Source organism: Neofelis nebulosa, chromosome 9 (genome assembly GCF_028018385.1).
Source record: "Neofelis nebulosa isolate mNeoNeb1 chromosome 9, mNeoNeb1.pri, whole genome shotgun sequence".
Lineage (NCBI taxonomy): Eukaryota > Metazoa > Chordata > Mammalia > Carnivora > Felidae > Neofelis > Neofelis nebulosa.
This window is the reverse complement of record NC_080790.1, coordinates 28,775,456-28,799,723: the sequence shown is the minus strand read 5'-3', so window position 1 is coordinate 28,799,723 and position 24,268 is coordinate 28,775,456.

Sequence of the window (24,268 nt, the reverse complement as noted above, 5' to 3'; positions counted from 1 at the left end):
TTCCATATATCTACTGCATTACAGAGTATGCAACTATATTCATACAGAATTAGTTTATAACTAAAATAAATCCTGCCTGTATAAAATGTAATAAATAAAAAGAACATAGTTTGGCTTCTTCCTCTAATTCTTTTTTTTTGTGTGTGTAAGTTTATTCATTTATTTTTGAGAGAGCAAGAGAGGGCGAGAGAGAGTGCAGGGGAGGGGCAGAGAGAGAAAGGGAGAGAGAGAGAGAGAGAGAGAGAGAGAATCCTAAGCAGGCTCCACGCTGTCAACACAGAGCCCAATGCAGGGCTCGGACTCACAAACCATGAGATCATGACCTGGGCTGAAATCCGGAGTTGGGCGCTAAACTGACTGAGCCACCCAGGTGCCCCTTCCTCTAATTCTGAACTTCTTTATTTCACAAAAATGCCTGTCACTATTAGAGATACTCCTGCACAGGGAGTCTAGTTCACCTTTTGGTTTGAGAGGGGTTCGAAGTGCTCCCTCTAGGGACTTGCAGAATCTGAGGTTTTTCTTCTAATGTTAAGAGGTCTCTGCCTTTATTCTCAGACTCCATTAACCAACCTCTACAAAGCATCTGAGAAAATTACTTTCTCTGCAACGGCAGGCCTAGAAATCGCTGTAACTATTTGCCACAGGTTTCTACTACTTTCAAGGCTGGGCTGAGCTACTCTGAGAAATACCAAAAGGCAATGCGTGCATGTGTCTGGCAGAAATATGACTGACTCTTAATCCTGATATCTTCCTGCAGCTTTAAGAGGCCATGTGCTGTTGAGTCCTCTCCTGCCTCCTTTCAAATTAGGCTCCTCTCCCTGTTGAGTTTTATCGCCTCATTAGTTACAAATGAAAACTCAATTTTTTAGGTTCCAAATATGAAATTTTAACATGGGAGAGCAATATGAATAAATAAAAATTAAATTATTTTGATACTCGGCATAAAAAATTCTGTCTAAGCTATTAGCCCATTAATGGGTAGGAAGAGAGTGTTCTTACATTTTTAGGACATTATATAAAATTCTCATAAAGGTAATAAAAGTAGTCGCTTCCGCACATCTTAGTAAAATGGAGCTGCACCGCAGCAAATTCGCTCTTGTTTGCTGAAAACTGCCAAAAAGAACTTGAGTTCAGTTCAGGTTACATGCTGAAATCTTCCTCCTATGGATCAAAAGTTTCAACCTGAGTTCCAAGCATTCTCCTGGCTGTATTACTTTTCTTCTTGCTGTATTACTTTTCCTTCAGACTCATCTATAATGTTGACTTTTAAAATGTAGACTCAAGTTGTGCTAAAGACAGATGCTTGCTATTAGTAAGTAGTAGCAGGCAATTACTTAGTGGGTTGTTTTCAAGTTTATCAGATTGTCGGTTGTCTTCTGACTACAACTGGATCAGCTTTCATTCTAGTTTCAGTAGGCATGTACTGGAGTTACCATATCCTTATTGGTGTTTCTCTTCTTGTTGATGAATATTCTGTCAGCCGCTGAATCTTCATAATATGGTGTACTACCCCTAGGATGACTTCATAACAGATCTCTTCATTCTGCCCTGTATGGGTTACAGTGGAACAGTTTATTATTTTTTAATTTTTAAAATTGATTCATTTGTTTTGAAAGAGAGAGAGAGAGTGTGGGTGCACAAATGGAGAAGGAGCAGAGAGAGAGGGAAAGAGAGAAGAATTCCAAGCAAGTTCCACACTGTCAGCACAGAGCCCAATGCAGGTCTTGAACTCAGGAACCATGAGATCATGACCTGAGCCAAAATGAACAGTCAGTCGCTTAGCCAACGGAGCCACCTAGGTGCCCCTGTGGAACAGCTTATTTAAGATAATAATAATAATTCAAACATTAAAGATTAGTGGAGAAGGTAATCTATATGCTCAAAATAATACATATTTATATGTATATGTATTTCAGAGAGCAAAGAAACAAACAAAAAAATCAGAGAAGCAACTGTAGCCAGTGTTTTTGCCCATATATACTACTGCTAGAGAAGATTGCCCTCTGCTGTTAAACATTTGTGACTTTCTAGTAGAGATGATTGAATTCTAGTAGCGTTCTTGAAAATTTAGTATTCAGAGATTCTCCCAATAAATAGTGTTCTTCACAAAAGGAACATGTTATTAACAACTGTAAAAATTCTAGATAATGAGTTAAGTCCTCTCTTTAACCTTATAGATAACATGGTCTATGTCCTCTTTCTAGCACCAGCTTTCACTGTGCTCCAAATAATGTAAAGTTCTAATGACATTGGTAAATATCACTAATGGTTAATATTATTTCAAAACCCAATTAATATATTGAACCAAGCTCAAATATATTTCAAGGAAGTTTTACTTTTGGCCTTTGTTAGAAGAATCCTCCCATGCTACCAGTCAAGAGGGTAAAAGACCCCAAAATGAATTTGGATAACATCCAAGTTGCTGAGTTTTTTCTCTGATTTTATTGCTGTAAGAATTATGTAATTTCTTGACTTTTGAGAGATGACATGGCTAAAAATTTATAGGTGAAGATATTAATTTCTCACTGGGAAGTCAGGAAATGATAGTTGAACACGTGGAAACAAATCTTTATGCTGCCATGCTGTGATGAATTGGAGATTGATAAAGTTTAGTTGGTAATGTGGCAGTAGGGGAATGAAAAACGAGATGTCGGTTCCAATAACAGTTAACTAGAACGATTACAAACGTCTATAATGTCACATTAAAGTTGACACGGTTTTTACTACAACTTGGGATAGAGTCACAGAGTTTGTCCTGTGTTGATTTCAAACTTGAATAGAAGCTTCGAGATCTGATTATTTTGCAATCTTCAGACTCCATGTAAATTTACTGGTCATACCACATGTGTCACACATCAAATGTGGAAACATCCATAATTATGTCATTTTGTACCACATAGACTGGAATCTCCAATGCACCCATTTCTTCAAAGTTAGAAGAAATGGACAAAAATCTTCTCTCAACTATGTATCTTATAGATGCATTTTGAACCCATTTATTTCCCATTTGTTCCTACCTAAAAAAAGCATATTTCAAAATATGCCTTTTTTTCCCAAAATATTGATTTTCCTTCCTTCAGTAAGGTTCTGTGTGTGTACTTCACTACATTAAGAAATCTTATCAGGATACTTCTCATTTGCATTTTAGCCAAATTCCTTTATTTGGGTTCAGGGAACAGAAGAATCACAGTGAATGTTTTATGGTCATATCAAAGAAGTGTTAGAGCAAGGACTTGAACTCATGGTTCCTATGTTATGGTGTTCTAGATTCTGAAAGTCTCTCTATAGTTTTAAATGTAAATTTTGTAGAAAAAATAAATATTTGCGTGACTGGAACTTTATTTCAAATTTAATTTTCAATGGAATGAAAGTTTGCCTTTTCTCTGAGTGCTATTTATTTTTTTCAGTTTGTGTATATTTTCAGTATTTTGTATTTTCTGTGAAGATAAAGATGAGTTGTTATATTTGCTCTTAGAATTAAGTTCAAAATTTGTTATGATTTAACAATAATTTGTTAAATACACATTTTTTCAATATCGGAGGAAACAACTAAAATATGAAAGAAAATCTGTGCCCAGCAATAGCTTACAATTCACTGTGGCAATAGGATAGAATAGAGAAAAACAAATATGACTATTAAAATAATAGAGATATGTATATGATTAATTATTAAAAGAAAAATTTAAAGAGGCAAGTTTCAAGGTTTTGTTTCATATTCCAAAAAAAAGACTTGATAATGATGCTTTTCCTCCACATTTTTTTAAACACTTAAATTGTTTTATAAGTTTAAGTGGTTTGAACTTTTATATTCATGTATATATAAATAAAATTTAACTTTTTATTTGCTATGACTATGAGGTTCTAAATTAAAAAAATAATTGGGGTTATGTTATTGTTGCGATTGCTTTTAAAGTAGAACTGATGAGGGGTGCCTGGGTGGCTCAGTCAGTTAAGCATCCAATATTGACTCAGGTCTTCATCTCACAGTTCATGAGTTTGAGCCTCAGGTTGGACTGTGTGCTGACACTCAGAGCCTAGAGCCTGCTTCAGATTCTGTGTCTCCCTCTCTCTCTGCCCCTCCCTACTCATGCTCTGTCACTGTCACTGTCTCTCTCTCTCTCTCAAAAAAAAATTTTTTTTAATTAAAAAAATAGAACTGATGGAAAACAAAACTCTATTAGAAAATTTGTTAATTATTAAACATAAAAAATAAAACATTGAAAATGTTTCTCTTTGAGATTAAAAATGTTTTATAGTATTTTATATCAATATAGGAGTATGATTTCCTGCTAGGAGAACAGTTCAGCATCAATGTATATTTCTTTTTTTTTTCTTTTTTTTTTTTTTTGTCATTTACATTTGAAGTGCTTGAAATCCTCTGTATATAAACAAGTAGATAAAAGTGGCAAGCTATTTGATGTTGGCAATGTTGTTCAAGTATTTGAACTGTTTCTAAATTATATACCAAAAATCATGTAACATTTTTCAATCAACAACTATCTAAATGGTAGTTTATCTGAAAATTTGAATTTTCCTTAAATCAATGAATTTGATTGAAGTTAAAGACACTAAAGTTAATTGTTTTATTTATTTCTGTAGATATATATATTATATATATACATCTTTATTTCTGAAGATGTATATATAGATAGATAGATAGATGTGTATATATATATATATACACACACACATATATATACGTGTGTATATACATATATATATATATATATATATATATATATGTATGGGCTTTACTGAAACTAAATATCTGAGAATCATATCCACTACTTTTTTTAAGGGGTACCTTGTCTATCGAGTTAAAAAGAGCTGAAATAGGCATTTGAAACAACCTCATAAAATTGGAAGTATTTTAGGAGTTTTCCTATTTTCTTTCTTTAATGCTTGTTTATTTTTTTGAGACAGAGAGAGAGAGAGAGAGAGAGCAAGCAAGCGTGCATGAGCGGGGGAGGGGCTGAGAGAGAGGGAGTCACAGAGTTCAAAGCAGGCTCCAGGCTCTGAGTGGTCAACACAGAGCCCAACGCGGGGCTCGAACCCACGGACCAGGAGATCATGACCTGAGCCAAAGTCAGATGCTCAACCGACTGAGCCACCCAGGTGCCCCATGTGAGGAGTTTTTCCAAGTGATTTGGTCATATATGTTGCCTTCAGGAATAAAATTTAATTTATTTAGTAGATGTTAACAACAACAACAAAAAAAAAGAAGGAAAGCCTTTAATAAAATATTTCCATATATAAAAAAGAAAAGAAGGGATTTGCTTATAGGAACTTGAAGGATCTCTCTCATAGATGAGCCTTTCTTCTACAGTTGCTGGGAGATGTAATAGGTAATGTCTTGGAAATAGAATTGTCCGTGCCCCCACTATCCCACACTATAGTACTGTGTACTTGAATTTGATTTTAAACATTCTAATTGCTTTTTATATTTCCCACTTCATTTACCATGCTTCAACTTGGGTCAGGGAGAATCATGAAACCTTCCAAGAGGATGATACCCTCATTAAAGGAGGCTTTTCAGACAACAAGACTTAATCTTGTTTGTTTGTTTGTTTGTTTGTTTGTTTTTGACCCTCAATGCACTATAGGAGGATTCTTGATGAGTAAGAGTCATACGTCTCTTCCTAAAGTAAGAGAAGGCAATTATGAAAAAGGAGATGTGAATGGACCCACTATAAATCTTACAAGAAAATTCTCATAAGATCAATTTCCATGAAAATTCAAGTACATTATGGATCCAAGCAATGAATCCATAAAATCCTTCCTGCTTCAGATACCACTGACCACTACTGATGTAAAACATGTAAATATATATAAAATAAAACCTTATATTAATAATTAAACAATTAATCAAATAATATACTAACATAAAATACATAAAAGGAGTGAACCTGAATACGGTCTGATGTCAATAAAGGCCCCTATAGGGGATATAGGTACTGGATTCTATCTGTAAAGGTGAGTAGGCATTTGGCAGACAAAGAGTTGAGGACAGGGACCTCCAAACTTAGCTAAACACAGCAAAGATTTTTAGAATCAAAAGATGTGGTGTTTGGTGAGGGGGAGAATGAAGAGAATAATTTAGCTAATGTAAAGAACTTTCTTAGATTAGGCAGGGGTGCCTGGGTGGCTCGGTTGCTTAAATGTCAGACTCTTGATTTTGACTCAGGTCATGATGTCAGTGTTCATGAGATCAAGACCAGCATCCCGCTCTACCCTGACACTGCAGAGCCTGCTTGGGGTTCCTCTCTCTCCCTCTCTCTGCCCTCCCCCACTCTCTCTCAAAATAAATAAATAAACGTTAAAAAAATAAAGTATGCTTAGAGAGGTCCTTTCTACCTTGAGTTTGAGAAGGCAGTGCTTAAATTTTATCATGTAGAAAAATACCTTTCTCAGTATAAACTTTGGCCCACCTGCTTTAGAATCACTGGGAGTACCACTTAAAACTCAACCTTGACCCTGATATCAATCCTACTCAAAAAGATATCTACAGTGTCTTACATATGCATTTAAGTCAAGTACTAGGGACACCTGGGTGGCTCAGTCATTCAAGCGTCCTGCTTCTGCTTAGGTCATGCTCTCCTGGTTCCTGAGTTCCAGCCCCATATCAGGCTCTTATCTAACAGCACAAAGCCCACTTTGGATCCTCTGTCTTCCTCTCTCTCTCTGCTTCCCCTCCTCACAAATGAATAAACATTAAATTAAGTACTGAGGGGATATTTATGTAGCCTAAAAATAGGGCACCTCTGCTGTACATGTTTAAGAATACTGAGTGAAATGGAGCATGAACAACATTTATGACACAGAAGTTTTGGAGCTGCATTAACTGAACTAGTAGACTACAGAGAAGTTAGGTCAATCCAGGGAGGTTGATAGTCTGAGAGACTATAAAACAATAGTGTCCCTGGTGGAGGGAGGCCATGCTTAGGAAGTAATGAGGTTCCTTGTTTATATGGTCACCAGTTTTATCATAATCTAACTTTATTTCTATTTGAACTTAATGTTGTGGTAAGTTAATTATTCAATTACTCATACGTGGGTCTTTTAGATTCCCTGTCACATTTCTCAGAACAGAAAAAAACAAAACCATCCAATTTCAGTCTAAATACATAGGTGATCTAAAACAAGGCAGAGTATCAGATTAAAGATTATCTTACAGCCTATTATATGTAAGCACTCTACCTTTCTAATAATCTGTAAAAGTAAAATACTCAGAAAGTATAATGCAACTTGCTTCCCCTGGTATAGTTGAGAAATAAACTATTCATCCTTTCTTCTAAATACGCTACCATGATTTGGCCTTTCACTGACCTTAATTTCTCTAGGAACAGGTTCTTGTGGAAATGCTTCATGTCAGGTTTGCTCAAGGAAGGAGACAAGGAAGAAAAAAAAATTGTAATAAAGGTTTGGTAAGTAACTGACATTAAAATGACCTATTTCTTCAAAATCTTGATTATTGGCTAGGAAATGAAGAAAAATATTAGAAAAGAATATAAAAGCTGATAGAGAATAAAGAAAGAAAAAAGGATGAAGACTAATTTTCATTCTTCTGATTCCTTATTTTTAACTCAAGGAAAAAAGTAAATTTTCTGTAAAGAAATATGTATTGTATATAAGAATTCATTTCCTCAAAACCCAAGAGCAAATGTGTGCAGATCCTGGAGCACCTGGGTGGCTCAGTCGGTTAAACATCTGCCTTTGGCTCAGGTCATGATCTTGCCATCTGCAAGTTCGAGCCTCACATCTGGCTCTGTACTGACAGCATGGAGCTTGGAGGCTGCTTCCAATTGTGCATCTGCCTCTCTGCCCCTCCCCTGTTCATGCTCTTTCTCTCTCAAAAGTAAATAAACATTAAAAAAAAATTTTAATGTGTACAAATCCTGCCTTATAAATAGCTCAAATATTATCCTTCTTACCAACTTTAAGATTTTTAATTTGATGTCTGAACACTGTTGTTGTTAGTGGTAGTGGTGGTGAGTTTTTGTTGTTGTTGGTGGTGGTGGTGGTGGTGTTTTATGAGAGTCCCTCTCAATATGCTGCATAAGCACCAAATTCAGCCTGTCACAGTCCTTACAAAGTGCTTCTATTTTACCTGGTAACACTTGACCAAAGGTGTTAAAATGCAACCAGGCATAAAATATATCCATGTAACTTTAACATAATATAAAACGTTAAGTGACCATGAGAGAGAAAATGGTGCCCCCAAGTAAAAGTATTCAAGGAGCACAAGTGGGAAGAGTTTCACCAAATTAGGATCAAAGATTTTTCAGTCCCTCCCCCCATTCTCTTCTTGTTACATGCAGATTTTGTAACCTACATAGAATCATTACTATTAGCATACTGTGGCTAATTACAGGATTCTAAGTACAGTGGAGGAAGTAGGCTTTTCTTATCTGGAAAGATAAAAAAGGAAGGAAAAAAAAACTGTTACACTTCCTATGTAGTACAATGACAGAGCATCCAGAGATAGAAGAACATCAAAAAGGGTCAGTTTTTACTCCCACTTTGTCTTTTTGTATTATATGGCTTAGTTGTGATAGAGATAAAGAGTTAGGAATAGTCAAGCCATGCCTAATGGGACTCTGAGGCTTGCACCTGAGGAGGGTGCCACTGACTCAAAATAGTGATTCCAAACACATGTGATATTAAAATGTGTATCAGATTAGGGTGAGGGTTTCTGTCTCCAAAGATTCTACCAGGGGATAGCACATGGCAACAGAAGTCTCTATTATGTGGTGAAAATACTCAGAGTAAGAGTTTTAATGTTCAAGATTATCCATAGTAGATGGAATGCAATCCCAGGATGTTGAAATACAAGAAACTGGTGGCTGGGGAAAGGGACTGGTGTGGCCAATGCAAAGTTACCATCCCCAGGCAGGAGGCTAGCAGAACTCACTTGTACCTGGGAACCAGGCTGGGAGATGTCAGGGGATAAATATTATGTCTTACTCTGCTTTAGATCCCCAGTACCTGCAACACAGTAGTCCCTGTCAGATATTTGAAAGAATAGGTGATAAAATAAATAAACAAAGACAGACATAGACCAGGCTCACATACGAGTGGTTTACAACAAAGGCTGAAGACTACTGTATATGTTCATGGTCTGTTCTTATCCAGGCACAGTGTGATTTGGAAATTAGACCCAGTGACTGAAGGCAAAAAAGATAAATTTCAGAATCCACTGACTTGTTAGACTGAGCTTCCATGAGTATCTCCTACTTCAGCCAGTATCCAGAGCTAAAGTCCTCATCTGCAACAGATGTACTAATTGGAGAATCATGAACTGATATAGATATACCAAATTCTGGGTCCTTCATGAATTTACTCTAATATATACCCAAGTATCTGGACTTTCTAGATCCATGTAGCTGTCAATCAATGTGCATCCATTAGGTTCTGCTAGAAATAAATATATTTGTGCAAATAATTAAGAAAGGATTTCCTTCAGAAAAAAAGGAAATCGCCTTATATTTAAGCCTTTGTAAAATCTCTCATAGGATAGAGACCTTTCTGAATTGGCTTATTTCAAACAACACACTACTGTTGGACGAAGACCCTGCAGGCCCCTTGCCACACAAAGTGTGGTCCTCAGAGCCCAGTATCAGCATCAGCTGGGAAATGCAGAGTCTTAGGCCTTCTCCATCCTTATGGAATGAGAATTTGCATTTTAATGAGATCCTTAGGAAATTTGCATGCACATTAAACTTTGAGAAGGGAAGGCAATATTAAGCTTAGATGTTTATAGTAGTATTCTGTCTAAATCAAGTAGGAGGCAAAGAAATGAAAATGGAGATGAAGTTTATTTCATTTTCCTTAGGGTTATGACTACACAATTGAAAACCTTGGCGTGTGTGTGTATGTGTGTGTGTGTAGATATGTGTGTATTTTGTTCTCTTAAGAGTCATGTGTGGATAAAATAAATAAGAGTGAAACCTGATGAGTAAAGAAATGACACCTCTTCAGTGTAGTGAAAACAAGGAGAGTAGAAGGGCTACAATTTATTAGACATTCAGCAGATGCGACCTCTATCTCAAGCAGGCCACTGGTACAGCCCATTGAAACTGGAGTCATCTAAGGATGTAGTCCCAGATTTTTCAAGATATGGAAATAAATTTGTGCAAAGTTATCCAGTTGTAAGCATTAAAATCTAATTAGATTTTATTTAAAAGAAAGGGAAAAACAAAACAAAAACAAAAAAACAAAAACAGTGCTGTCTGAGCCAATACTTTGTGCAACAATAATCATAGATCTAGTGTGTAGATTGCCATTCATGACCTGTTTCCATATCCCTGAGACAAGACCAAATATAAATGCATACTCATTTGAATATCCAGGCAATGTAATGGTTTGGTAACGATTTGCCTAGATTAATTTAAGCCTGATCTTAATTAAAATAGTATCCCTGCCTAGTCCTGAGGAGCCCAAATCTGAAGGGTTTGGTGTCTATAAGTATCACGTTGACATCTGCAAGCCCTATTTCACAAATATTTGATGTATACTTAAAACATGCATTGTCATTCATATTTCTGTGAAACTAAGTGTTTGGATAAAAGAATTTAAGAACTCCTAAATGCCATTTATTGAGAGCTTCTTATATGTTCATCACTCTTTTGCTACTTTATACACCCACTTAGTACAGAACAATCCTAAGTAGTAGTGTTTTCTCTATATCACATTTAATGGAATCAAGAAAAAAGCACTGGAAAAAAAGACTTCCTTTCCATGACTCCCAGTAAGGTAATTGTTTCCAGATTGTATAGGTGGTTTCTAATTCCCAGAGGCCACCTCCCAAGCTGGCCAGCCCCAGCTTAAGCTCTAGAGACAGGCAAATCTCTTCTGCAGCAATATCACTGGCTTTCAGCTTTTTTCCTTACCTCTTGTTCTGCAGTCAATACATCTGTTGTTTCTTTCCATTTTACTTTGTATGGTCATCCTGTCTGCTAACCTACATTAATGACAACCATAAGCTTTCTTCTACTTCCAACTGTAATATGAAAATGTAACATAAAAATGGTTGTATTTCAAAAATGAATACATGGAATAAATGAATGATGAATGGCAAGATAGATAAATAGATAGATATTAAAGACCTATGACAGAAGTGTGGAGAAAGTATTGACTTTTTTTTTGACAATGGGGACATTTTGTATACCCCCTCATTATACCACTCATTACCTCTCATTGTGTTTTACATATAGGACTAGCTGTTACCATAGATGTCCTTGCTTTTAGAAAGGAGCATTCTATACAGATTGTTTCCTTTGAATATTCATCAAATAAAGCACAGAATTGGGTATTTTTATCCCATTCAGTCTTTAATGGATGATAAGAATCAAAGCAACTCATCTAATTGCAATTTACCTACTATGAGATGATTGTCAAAACGGTTATTACAAAGCAAAATGAACCAATTTAGTGAACAATAAAAGCATCCAATACTGTTGAGAATGTGGAGTAACAGGGACTGTCTTCTTTGCTGAGGAATTAAATTGGGTAGATCAACCGTGAAAGACAGATTGGTGGTTTCTTGCAAAACTAAACATGCTCTTACCACACAATCCAGCAATGGTGTTCCTGAGTATTTACCCAAAGGAGCTGATAACTTATGTCCACACGAAAACCTGTACATGGATGTTTAGAGCAAATGTATCCATAATTACCAAACCTTAGAAGGAACCAAGATGTCTCTCAGTAAGTGAATGGGTAAACTGTGGTACATTCAGACAATGGACCGTTATTCAGAGTTTAAAAGAAATGAGACACCAAGCCATGAAAAGACATGGAGGAAACTTAAAGGCATATTATTTATTGAAAGAAGCCAATCTGAAAAAGCCAAGTACACAATGATTTCTATTATCTGACCTTCTAAAAAAAAAAGGCAAAACTTTGGAGACAGTGAACAGGTCAGTGGTTGCCAGGTGGACACAGGGGAAAATGAATAGGTGGAATACACAACACTTTTAGGGCAATGAAAATGCTACATATGATGGAGACAGGCCATTATACATTTGTCCAGACCCAGGGAATAATCAACATGAAGAGTGAATTCTAATTAAACTATGGTCATTGGGTGATCATGATGTACGAGTCCAGGTTCATCAGTGTAACAGATATACCACTGTTGCATGGGGGATGTTGATACTGGGGAAGGCTAGGAATGTGTGTGGGGCAGGGGGGATATGGGAAATCCCTGTATCTTCTCCTCAATTCTGCTGTGAACATAAAACTGCTCTACAAAACATAAGATCTTTAAGTTAGTTGGCATGCGAAGAATCAGGACAGTGTGAGAAGAGGGAAATGGAAAACAACCATTTTTCCAAAGAAAAGCAATTATTAGGTGCCAACCCTGAAAGGACTCAGATGTTTGAACAAAGATTGTTCACAATCGTAACTATGCTCCATAAGCTAATAGTATGCTCTTGAAATTGATGATGGAATAGACATTATCAGGGAGAAACAGAAACTAGGGAAGGAATCCAATGTTAGTTTTGGCATGAGAAATAAAATACCTCAAATAACAAAAATTCATTGGATGGCTCCAATAGCACAATGGAAAAGACAGGACAAAGAGTGATTTGAGGACAGAGAAGCAGAAATTATCCCATCTGAATCACAGAGAAAATAAAATTCAAAAAACAAAAGAACAAAGAAGCCAAGAGTCTTGAATCTGGTGGGACAACATAGAGAGGTCTAACATTCATTCATGTCAATGGAGTCTCAGAAGGAAAGGAGATGAAGAATGCTTCGAATAATGTATTTGAAAAAACAATAGCCCTAAATACCAAAATTTGCTGAAAGGCATATTTGTAGTTTGAAGAAGCTCAATCAACTCCACAAAGAAAAACTCAAGATAATCATGATCAGACAATATTACCAAAGCACTGAAAACCAAAATGAAGAAAAGCCAGAGAAAACATTACACATAACATAGAAAGAAACAAAAAATTTAAATAACTATGGATTTCTTACCAGCAACTGTTATTGGAAGAGGTCATCAAGAGGATGTGACCGCTAGTTGACCCTTGAGCTACAAGGGGCAATTCATTGAAGGCCCCTCACCCCTCACCTCTCTTTGGAATATAGATTTGGTCCACCATTCCCACACCTGGAGCTATTTTAAAGGTTGAAGCCTTGAGAGAGCAATGTGGTATTGAGATCAGATGAACCTTGTTAAGACCTCTATATAAATGTAAAGAGTGTGACGAGGCACAGAGATTTACTTGTCCTGAGGTTGCCCGAGGCGAGTGTTGTTTAAGTTTCCTTGCACAGGTAGGCCAGCCACCTACCTATCTGGAACCCTTTGCCTCCTCCTTCAGTCTCTCTGCCTTCCAGGCACAGGGGCCAGTCTGCAAACCAGCAACCACGGAGGTGAGAGGAGTGGAACATCTAAAAAGTGCTGAAGGAAGAGAACTGTCGGTCTGGAATTCTATAGCTGACAAAAATGTCCTTTCCAAAGGAGACCAAACGAAGTCTTTCTAAGTGAAGGAAAACTATGATAGTTTTCCAATAGCAAGCATGCGCTCAAAGAAATGCTAAAGCAAGTTTTTCAAGTTGGAAATAAATAATAGCAGAAGGAAACTTGGAACGTCAGGAATAAAGGAGAAACAAGAAAAGTGGTAAATATCTGGGTAAGTTTAGTATTTTCTTCATTTTGAGAAAACATCTATGCCTGTTGAAAACACGATCTATAACACTTCTAGTGGAACTTTCATGATTACAGATCCAATACAGGTGAAGTTATAACCTAATTGAGGGCAAACTCACTACATCGTTCTAAGGCTTCTTTACTTGGTATGGGATAAAATTAACTTCAAGTAGCCTGAAAAGTTACTTATATATTTTGTAATCCCTAAAACCATTACAATACAAAGAAATATGGCCAAAAGCCAAGAAATGAGTTAAAATAGAATACTGTATGAAATGTTGATATAATCTAAAAGAAAATAAGATCCTTTAATTCATATATTTGCAGATACATCAATAGATCTATTTGAACAGAGACTTTCTAAGAGGAGTGTGTGTTATGCAACATTTCCAAAATTGATCGCATTAAGTAAAAGTTTAGAGGATTCTATACTTAAGTATTATTACTTGTTCAGGAGCAAAATGGGTTACATGAAATACTTGGTTCTATGGAAAGGACAAGAGCTGAGTTTTCAGTTTTTTTGTTTGTTTTGTGGAGGGGGTTTGTTTTTTGCTTTACATGTTCTCAAATGGGGGTAGGATGAATTGATGACAAAGAGTTGGCACAGAATTTACTTTGTTGGTATTGATACATAGATATGTGGTTTTTGTGTTCCAGAAATTTTTCTCTGCAAGTACAAATGATAAAACTCTAAGACATTAAATTGTAGAAACAGGAGATGATGAATATACCTATACACAGGTTTAAAATCAAATAGGTAGCTGATAACTTATGTGAAGAAAATAAAATTGGAAAGTGATATTGGATGGGTAACCCATGATATTAGAAATAAATAAGGAAAGAAGTAGCCATGTAAAAAACTAAGGGAAACTACAAAAAGACACTAAAGAAACTACAAAGATTAGTGTGATAGAGCAGTAAAAAGAAAAGATAGGGAAAAATGGCCACCGAGGTAGGAAAATTTATTCCCCAAACCACCAAAATTATTTCAAGAATGGAGTGGTTACACATCTCAAATGCTGCTGGTAGAATCCCTAAGAAGATACCAGGGCTTTTTTTTTTTTTTTTTTTTTTCATTGGCTTCAGTACAGGGTAATCATCGGTAACCTTGAAAAGAGCTCTCCTTAAAATTTCAGGTACGAAAGCTTGGTTAAAGTTGGCTGAGGAGCACCTAGGAGATGAATGAATGAATAAGCTGAGAATATTTCTCGAAGCACTTCATTATGAGGGTAAACTGAACTAGAAAAGTAGCCGGATAGCGATATGTTGGCATAATATATATTTATATTTTTAATGCAAACCTGTTATTAATCTGATGGGACAGATCTCGCAGTAGCGAGAGATGGAATTGAGGATCACAGCCGAGAGGATATTGGCAAGAACACAGTCATAAGTGGCATGGGTTCAGAAAAGTAGAAGGGTCAGGGAGAAGAGTAAAACCAGGGTGTGGATATGGCTCTGGGTACAGGTAGTTTGAAGTGTCTGCATGTACTAAGTTCTATCAGTCAAGGTGCTTGGTTGCAAATCAGAAACCAACTCTGACTTAAGGAACTAAAAAAAAAAATTAATAAAATTGTATCTGGATCAAGTAGCTCAAGATACTGAGTCATGGTGAACTGAGTCTACAGCTATGCAGGCAAGTAGAATACCTGGAAAAAAAATAGCAGAATTGACCCAGGGAGAATGTTGCTACTTGCAAATGATACCAAATATATTCAACAGAGATAAAATTAGGTATTACAGGCTTCCTTAGCACTTCTGAAACTTTGGCACGAATTTCCCTTTTGGCACCAATTACTCTTTCCCTAACTTTTACCTACCACTGGGAGTTCTCAGTTAGACCCTTAATCTGAAATGGGGACACTTGACGAATCAAAAAAACACATGCTAAGCATAGAGGGTGTGATGTGGATGTGTTTGTTTCAAAATTGGACTGTAGAGTTTAACCGAACTAAAAAATGTATACTCCTGAGAACTTGATTATTACTACATTAAGAAGACCACTCTCCAGAACTAGCCACCAAAAATACTTAAAAATATCTTTAGCAAATAACATACTTACTACACAATGTTGAACTTTTGAAATTTTGAATATGGCAAACTTCGTATTCTACCTCTTCAGTACTACACCTGGAGAACTAGCCAATGAAATGAGTAAGTAAGAAGGAATAAAATACTCAAAGATTCAAAATGTGAAAAAAAGACCTCACTTGCAGATAAGATTGCAATGCCTAGAAAAGACTAAAAATGAACTGATAAATTTGACAATTCTGATGATTTATTCAATTAAAATAAGTACATAGAAATCATTGATTCCTGAATATTAACCATCAAAAAAATCTGTATAATCATGAAAATAATACGGTACCAAGAAATAAACCTAAGAAAATGTGCAAAGAAGTTTTCAATAAGTGTTACAAAAATGGACAGATGGATTGTTTTTATGGATTGGAGGCATTAGTGCTATAAATACCAATGTATCCAAACTAACTTTTGGATTCAGTAAAACCTCAATCAAAATTCCCACAAGATATAAAACTATTCTGAAGAGACTATATACATTTTTGATGATCAAGAATGATCAAAATAATCTTTAAGGGGAAGAACACAGCTAAAATATTCATACATTCAGTTCTTAATATCTATATACTGTGGTGAAAACAGTTCAGTATTGTTAAAAATGATCCATTTGCCTATCATTGTGCAAGATAAACCAGAAAACAATTTACACATATATGGACAACCTGTATACAAGCTAGAGTTTTATATAACCTATCATCCACTAACTCTACCAGTTACAACCTTAAAATTGTACCTATGTAAGAAGATACATGGATGATGATCCCAGGTTTATTCATAAGAGTCCCAACCTGAAAATTTTTGAAATGGGTATCAATGGCAGCATTCTTAGTAAAAGGTGGTGTATGAGAATACTATACACCAATAAAAATACTTTACAACAATGAACATGGACTACAGTTTCAAGAATCCATACATATAAAACCTAATATTGGAAAATGTAATCTTCAAGAAGAATACATTTAGTAAAGCTAGGTAACAGGTACAATTATGTTTTACAAATCTGATCTTTCTCTCAGGGTTAGGTAGAGAAATAACATGAAGGAATGCACTAGAAGATTTTGTTGGTGAGAGTATATTGGTTAATTTTATGTGCCAGCTTGCATGGGCCTTGGAGTGCCCAGGTATCCAGTTAAACATCATTCTGGGTGTGTCTGTGAAGGTGTTTGTGGATGAGATTGACACTTAAATTTGTAGACTGAATAGAGTAGATTGCTCTCCCTAATGTGAGTTGATCCCATCTGTTAAAGGCTTGAATAGGAAAAAAAAAAAAAAATGCCCATCTTCAGTGAGTGAGATGAAAACTCTCCTGCCTGAATTCTTTTGATCTGGAATATGTTTTTGTTTTGTTTTTCCCCCTGCCTTCAGTCTAAAGTTGAAACATTGTCTCTTTCTAGATTTCAAGCCTGCTCCTCTAAAGACCAGAACCCCTCCATTAGCTCTCCTAGATACCCAGCCTGTCCACTGCAGATCTTGGAACTCATCAGTGTCCATAATGTTGTAAGTAAAGTAACTTTATTTTTTATATAAATAATCTCTCTTCATATATATAAACACACACACACACACACACACACACACACAGTTTGGTTTCTCTGGAGATTTTAACTTAGGGGTACTTATAATGATTTTTACTTCATGATCTTTCTTCAAAATCTACATGCTTTACCTTTGCTTCTGTATTATGCATTCCTCAAAAAAACCTAAAACACATAAGCAAAGTGAGCAGTTGCCAATCTCTCTCCAGAAGTCTACTTAGGGAATTTTTATCCCCTTTTTCTTGCTGTCTCCTGCGTAATCCACCTTTGAATTTCGGTACAAAAATGGCTATCCCTTAAATAAAACATTCCCTAGAAATGAAGCTTTAAGTTCTCACCAAATAGTTTCATGAAGTTCTCCATTTTTTACTTCCATTTTTATCTCCACTAATTTAGGTAGTGAGTTTTAATTGTGGCAAAAGATTGGCATGTGAATTTTGGCTTTGGGGGTAGGTTTCCTTTAGGTTTCAAATGTGGATGGGAGAAGGGTAGAAAGCCATCAAAAGAGAGTTTAACATTGGCGTAAGGTAAGATCAAAATTCCGGAGAGGAACACATTTCTCAGGCATTACTTGGCTCGATAAATACAGTTCAGCTGGTAAATCCACCATCTGTCTTGAAAGCTCAGTGGGCATAAAGATGTTCCAGTTATTACAGGGACCTCAGGGCATCGCTAAGTTCCTGTAGCTATGCAACTTTGTGTTTGTGATAGATTTCTGAAGAGAAGATAATTAACTACCATCATATTCTCCAGGCATCTCAGAACCATCATTATGGGTTGCTAGTCCAATATTTCCGTAATGTTGTGGGTATTAGTTAATTCTTAATATTCTTAAATATTGTATTAGAATTAACAATAGAATATTGGATTAGGACTGATAATAGTGAAAGATTACAGTGCCAATTACAGGGACGTGACAAATCCTGTTAGAATTTATATGCCTCAGAAGTGATCATAGTGGAGTTGCTGTACTCCTGTGAGGTGTGTTTATAAGTAATCAGGATCATCATATGTTTGACGCATATGTGGAATTTAGTAAAGAGTATAAACAGCTAATTTTGTTTCTATTACATTATTTCTTGGTTCATAGGATAAATGATGACAGAGAGTGAAAAACAAATGCTTCAAATTACTAAATGATCTCTTTGTTACCTGACATATGTCATGTGGCTTCCCAGAGTGCCACTTTGTTTCTAAAAGAATCCTAAAGCACAGAAATAACTGTCTCAGTAATTGAAAACGCATATTATATCTACTATGTTCTATGAAATAACAAGATGTAGTTAAATGATTAAAAATATGTAGAAAGGTTCTATAAGGTATACAATTCTATAAAAACCAAGGTATTCTAGCTCATTCTTCTGGTTTATTAAATATTTCCTCCCAGTAAATTGCACTTTTATATAATATATAAACTATAATGAAATGCATGTTTTACTAAAATACACCTGATTCTAAAGGAATACTGAAATTTTCATGTCCTATGTAGCATCATTGTGTGTGTGTGTATTGCATGTACCCACAAGCACATGTACATACATACACATAGGAAGATAAAAGTATTTAAGCTAAAAAGAACAAAAATATGTTCATACATGTGTATATGTATGTGTATGTATAATCACTATTATCCCTATAGAAGTGGATAAACTCTAAATTTCAAACAGAGTATTGGAAATTATGGAATACTCCCTTGTAAGCACTAATGTTAGTGACTTAATGTCCAGTTATGTGGGAGGTAATCAAATGTTTTCAAAGAATTAATATTAAAGAAAATGAGCTTTATTTTAAAAATACACAACAATCATTTTGGGGTAACTTTGTGAAAATTACAATAACAATATTTCAGATGAACTGTATTTGCATATAGAAGTTTCTCCTGTCTTAAATGGAGAGATAATAGGTGATTCTTGCACACTCCAGAATGCTCAAGGAAACTGTATATAGTGTGTGTCAGACCTCAGGTGTGTATATAGGGATTTAAAAACATGTAAATTTAAGACTTCTAGTGTACTAAAGCTTACTGTTGGGCTTTCTTTGTTTTGCCTTGAAATGTTCTTTATTAGACACCTAAATGCTCAAAGAAGGAAAACCTGTACACCTCAATTTGATAGCATTTTCTTCATTTTGAATGAACCTGAAAATAGTGAAAAACTGCCTTTTACTGTTAACAAATTGTTCATATTTTATTTAAATGAAAATAATTAAAATGAGTTAAATGGGCTTTTCCTGACCATGTCAGGCACCATGATATTCATTTCATTTTTATATAAATAAATCATTAAAGACTGAATCCTGTATAAAATCTAAAATGGTAGTAAAATAAAACTGAGATAGTAGTAAACTAATCAGTAAAGGTTCTGGACAGAATGTTTTAATTTTGTAATTAGGCAATTTTCATTAGCAAGGAATGATTTTAAAGAACTATTACACGTCTGCAGAGTTGAGCATAACCATAACCATACTGGTACCAACATTCTTCAGGCCAATAAAATGGAACTAGAAAGGAGGACACAATCCAAAGAAAAGCTGTATTTACAAGTTTGTTAACATTCAAACCTTTAACGAAAAGGGCACTTAAATTTCTTTGAAGTGGAATAAGATTTTTCTTTAAAAAAATCAAAATAGGTTCTACACCTACAAAGCAGATTATCACAGTCTTTGCTATCCATTGTCCTGTGATAACAATTGTTACATAAACTTTTTCGGATTGCTCATAGCGAAGGTGAGTTTGATACCATCCATCTTCAAGTATGGATAGACCTGGCAGTGGCATTGGAGTATTTTATTCCTGGGATTCTAAGTACGCAGGAGATAATTCCTCTGTATAGGAGACTTAGATGGCAGAAATGGAATGGGGTGGGGGGATATCTTTATTTTCATCTAAGATAGAAACTTATGACATAGAATGTCACAAATCATAATTAGAAACCTAGATGATTAACAGTGTTCCAGTAAATTAAATGTTCCTAAATACATCAGGCCTGTAACTTTTAAAACCTCTTCATTGTGAAAATTAATATTCAATAGCTCTGTATTTTAAGTAATTTTATTTTTGCAAGGAAAAGTTTAAGCAAAATGTAAAAAAAATACTTAATAGGGTAAATGAGGAATAAACTGAGTAAATTTAGACAAAGAAATAAAATGTGTACTCTAGACGGTCATCTTGAATGGGAGAATTTGCAGGTCATGATCTCATGGCCTTGAGGTTGGGCTCCACATAGGGCCCTGTGCTGTGTGTGGAGCCTGCTTAAGATTCTCTCTCTCCTGTTGGCTTTGCCGACCTCCCCCTTCCCTCCCCAGGCTTACACTCTGGCACATGTGCTCTCTCAAAAAAAAAAATTGTTGAACTTGCTCTAATATTGATCATATTTCAACATCCTTAGTAATATTTTAAAAATTAGTTACGTATGCCATGTAAAGTTGGAAAGAATTTTGAAGCCAATTTGTTGCCGAAGTCCACAATGTTGTACAACCCTTTTCTCCCTTAGATGGTGTGAAATTGTTGATCAGTTCTGCCTCCTCAGATTCTCATTTTAATTTGTTCTCCGTCTCCATCTATGTTCTTCCACCGAAAGTACTTTTCAGATGCTTGATTGACATGACTTGTTTAGATGCTTGTAATGTGGGTGTTAAGTGCTTGTAGTGTGGGTGTAGGAAGGTGCATTCTAATAGATGAAAGTAGCATGTCCCATTCCCAGAGATGCAGCATTTCTTAAACAGGTCAAACATCTTAAGGACTGAAGCCATGGAATGTTAATGATTGCTTCCTAATACTCTACAAAGTGGGAAAGCAAGTCGGTTGAAATGTTGGCATCAGGGGCCTCTTGGTACCTGAAATTGAACCACTTAGTAAATAACATCTGAGTGCAGCTAAGGGATTTAACTACTACCATTTCAGATCCAATATTGATTACTACCTAGCAAAAAATCACTTCTTAAATAGAGTTACTCTGAATCAACTTTACTCATAATAACCATTCTAAACAATACGCTGACACTTAGGATTACATGGAAAAACCAAGAATGGTCCTAGTAGCCATAAACTGTAAACCCTTGGATTGTGAGTAACTTGTTCTGCCGGTGTTCTGCAAGAGAAGCAAACATATCTAATAAGTTTTAACTTGATAAGCAAGTGATGTCTTGAAATACGAGTAGTCCATGACACAATGTCACGTGACCACAACTGGGCCAATAGTTCTTGAAATATCGCTTGGATATACAAGTGCTTTGGATTACAAGTATGTTTCTGGGATGAATTATGCTTGCAAACCAAGGTTTTTAAAATGCTACTCGCCTAATTCTGAACTGCAGCCAGAACTGAGATCTGTTAGTGTTCAGCCTATTTTGAGCTTGTAGTCTGGTCTAGTTTGGGGTCTAATTGACTGGCATTTTTACCATCAGACTGCTTTGGTTCATGGTGTGCTATCTTTAAAACTCTTCCTTTAAACAATACTGCAAATTGGCTTTGCTTGATCACAATTCTCATTGAGCATAATTAGCTCTAAATGACTTTTGATGATTTCCAAAATTCAAATTCATCCTTCAGTAGTAAAGACTTGATATTCTAGACCTAAAAAGGAAGGAGCGATCTCCAAAAGCACTTCTGAACCTTGTGTTCCAAGGTAGCTGTATGAAATGGACCAGTACTTGGGGAAATGCTCAAGTTCTAATATATTCTTAAAATGCTTTCCTTGGGGGCACCAGGAGCGTGCTTCAGGATCCGTGTCTCTCTTTCTGCGCCTCCCCCACTCATGCTCTCTCTCAAAAATAAACAATAAAAAATAAACAAAAATGTTCTCCTTATTTTACAGTGATGACTAAGAGGAAGGGAAGTATGAATTTAATTGCTCACACACATATCTAGTAATAGTGGAAATATTTTGCATATTAAAAGTGAGCAGTTCAATTCTCCTAAATGAGAATTGCTAAAATTTCATCTAGATTGAGTACATATTTACTGTTTGTGTGCGTGTTGGTTTTTAAATAAAAGCCTTAAAATGGACTGGAGCATAGGAGATTTTAAGGGACATGTTTAGCATACATAAAAAAAAAAAGGTTTAAGAACTTTAACATCTTTAAGTTTAATTGAAAACACTTTTTATCTTGGGTTGAAAATGGTCTTTGAGTTTCCCTATTTCACAATTGGAGATTTTTAAAGAAATACAGGATTTTTTTAATATATGGAACTATTGAAATTGTAATATCTTGACAGGAAGAGACCATCAGCAGCTAGCTATATAAAATGAACAAAATTGACCTCTCCTATAAGACGAAATATGTATACTTCTTCTGCAAGGGAAATAGACAAAGTCCCATCAGAAACAGGCAGTACCTCTCAGTGGCACATCTGTCCATAGAGCTGCTAGGAAGGGGTGACAGCTGCCTATGAGAGCATCAACACAATATCTGTCCTAGCTATGTCATTGTCTTTTGAAACCTGTAACTAAATAACTTCTGTTGATGAACAACTCTGACCAACAACCTATGCATCCTTACCCTTGATAGGAAATGCTTAGGGCCTTCCATGACCCTCTTGAGCCAAACTTGGCGTCAGAAAAACCATCCTCTAGAGCAAAAAGAATAGTTGGTGCTCTTGAACAAGACCACTGCCTTCAGTTTTGTAGAATTACAGGAAGTCCATTTTATAATATATCATTGTAACTGAATGCTGATTCCGTGTATGGTCCAATGATCTTAATCCACTTGTCCACATAGATCTTTTCTACATAGACCTGGATATTTTTTTTTAATTTTTTTTCAACGTTTTTTATTTATTTTTGGGACAGAGAGAGACAGAGCATGAACGGGGGACAGGCAGAGAGAGAGGGAGACACAGAATCGGAAACAGGCTCCAGGCTCCCAGCCATCAGCCCAGAGCCTGACGCGGGGCTCGAACTCACGGACCGCGAGATCGTGACCTGGCTGAAGTCGGACGCTTAACTGACTGTGCCACCCAGGCGCCCCAGACCTGGATATTTTTAATCCTACTTGAATTTGAATATTTGAATTTTTGAATTTTAATTTGAATATTTTAATTTAATTTAATTAATACTTAATTTGAATATTAATACTTCTTGATAACTGTTTAGGTCTTAAAACATCCTATCAGGCAACTTAAGTGCTATTTGTGCTATTTTAAAAGTGATTGTACAGATGTGAATAATGGATGACAGTAAAATAGAACAATATCTCAAGTTGGTGATCTATACCAAATCAGGTTTAGTAGGTGGTCAGTTTTTTTTTTTTCTTTGTTTGAAAAATATATCTTGTAATATCGTAAAAAGTTTTACCACTAGAAAATTAAGGTAATGTTGGAGGTATAACAGGCATTAGTTTTTAATAGTGAACATTAGGGTAGTGATTATAGAACCTCGTGTTCCTTTTACTCATCTTGTTATCCATACATATTTCAGACTTTCAAAATGATTGAAGAAAATCGATGACCTATTTTTACTGATAATTCTTCATGAAAAAAACTCAATCCAAAGTATAAGTTGTACAGAATGGAAGTCCAATATTCTTAGACCTAATTTAGCAGTCTTGTTAACAAATGAAGAGATAAGATTGTTAAATCTGAATTACTTTGTTTAAATCAGGGATTCATAATCTGTGAGGAACAGTGAAAGAATTTGAGTCCTAGAAAAACAAATTTTGTGAATGCCTGTTTTAAATGCCCATGTCTGCATTTACGGATGTTCACTTTCTGGTAAGGGACTTCGTTAAACTTATAGGTGTAGATTTCACCCAGGAAGGACTAAGAAATACTGACCTTCTCTTGTGCTTGGCTCTACAATATGGGGCCTTCCTACAAGAGCTATAATGGAAAAGAAAATGTCTTCTTCATATTTGGTCTACTGGTCTTAGTTAGGATGACGATATATTCTAGTTTATCCAAACTGTCCCAATTGAAACTGCAATGCCTTCCTAACTATTGGGTGGAGGATTTCTTTGTTCTTCAAAGTGTCCCAGTTTGGAAAATAATTTATGC